Source organism: Pteropus vampyrus, unplaced genomic scaffold (genome assembly GCF_000151845.1).
Source record: "Pteropus vampyrus isolate Shadow unplaced genomic scaffold, Pvam_2.0 Scaffold14980, whole genome shotgun sequence".
Lineage (NCBI taxonomy): Eukaryota > Metazoa > Chordata > Mammalia > Chiroptera > Pteropodidae > Pteropus > Pteropus vampyrus.
Window position 1 is genome coordinate 750 of NW_011903761.1, and position 1,639 is coordinate 2,388.

General features: G+C 31.1%; 1 non-coding gene across 1 annotated transcript; it reads left to right on the top strand.

Moving 5' to 3' along the window:
• The first annotated feature begins 1,508 nt into the window (after nucleotides 1-1,508).
• Nucleotides 1,509-1,627, top strand: LOC111735103. Its single transcript, XR_002778681.1, has one exon. It is a non-coding gene; the product is annotated as a 5S ribosomal RNA (ribosomal RNA).
• Nucleotides 1,628-1,639: the final 12 nt, after the last annotated feature.

Below are 1,639 nucleotides of genomic sequence, written 5' to 3' on the forward strand. Positions count from 1 at the left end.
ATTACACAGAGAAAAATGAAAAATGCACAAACATAAGAATGCTAAATAATGTGCTACTAAACAGTGAATAGGTTAAAAAGCAAGGAAGAAATCAATAGATGTTGTGAGATAAAAGAAGAAAATGAAAACACAATGACTGAAAATTCATAGTACACAGCCAAAACAGTTCTAAGAGTGGAATTTATAGCAATACCTGCCTACCTTGGGAAATAAGAAAAAATGTCAAGTAAACAATGTAACCTTATACCTAAAGATACTAGAAGAAGAAACAAAGCCCAAAAAGAGTAGAAGAAAGGAAATAATAAAGATCTAAGTGGAAATAAAATAGAATTTAAAAAATGGAAGAGAGCTGGTTCTTTGAAAAGATAAACAAAATGGATAAGTCTTTTGCCAGACTCATAAAAAGAGGTACCACATAAAACCAGAAATGAAAAAGGAGGTGACAACTGACACCCCAGTAATGAAGAGATTTATAATACCATGAACAATTATATGCCTGCAAAATAGACAACCTGGAAGAAATGAATAAATTCCTAGAAACATGCAATCTTCCCAGACTGAATCAGGAAGAAACAGAAAATCTGAACAGACTGATAATTGCTAACAAAATTGAATTAGTAATAAAAAAAAAACCCTCACAAACAAAAGTCCTGGACCATATGGATTCACAGGTAAATTTTACCAAACTTTCAAAGAATAATTAATACCTATCCTTATGAAACTATTCCAAAAAATTATAAAGGGGGAAGGCTCCTGAACTCACAAGATCCATATTACCTTGATACCAAAACTAGACAAAGACACTTCAAAAAAGGAAAATTATAGGGCAATATATCTGATGAACATAGATGCAAAAATTCTCAACAAAATATTAGCAAACAGAATTCAGCATTACATTAAAAATATTATACGCCGTGATCAAATAGAATTTATTCTTGGGATGCAGGTTTGGTTCAATATTCACAAATCAATTAACTTGATATACTTCATAAACAAAAGAATAAAAATTATATGACCAAATCAATAGATCCAGAAATAGTATTTGACAAAATTCAACATCTATTCATGATTTTAAAAAAAAAAAAAAAACTCTACGCAAAGTTGGGACAGAAGGAATATACCTCAACATAATAAATACCATATATCACAAACCCAGAGCTAACAGAATATTCAACAATAAAAAGCTTAAAACTTCTTTTTTTAGGGTCAGAAATAAGACAAGAATATTCACTTTTACTACTTTTATTCAACATAGTATTGGAAGTCCTACCCATACCAATCAGACAAGAAAATAAATTGGAAAGAAGTAACACTGTCATTATTTACAGATGACATTATACTATGTAGAGAGAATACTAAAAGGTCTTGTAAAAAATCATTGGAATGAATAAATGAATCCAGTAAAGTAGCAGGATACAAAATTAATATTCAGAAATCAGTTGCATTTTTATTCATCAATAACCAACTATCAGAAAGATTAAATAAGATAATAAAAATAAAGCTTTATGGTCTACAGCCATGCCACCCTGAACAAGCCCGATCCCGTCTGATCTCGGAAGGTAAGCAGGGTTGGGCCTGGTTAGTACTCGGATGGGAGACCACCAAGGAAGACCAAGTGCTGTAGGCATAAAAATAAAAA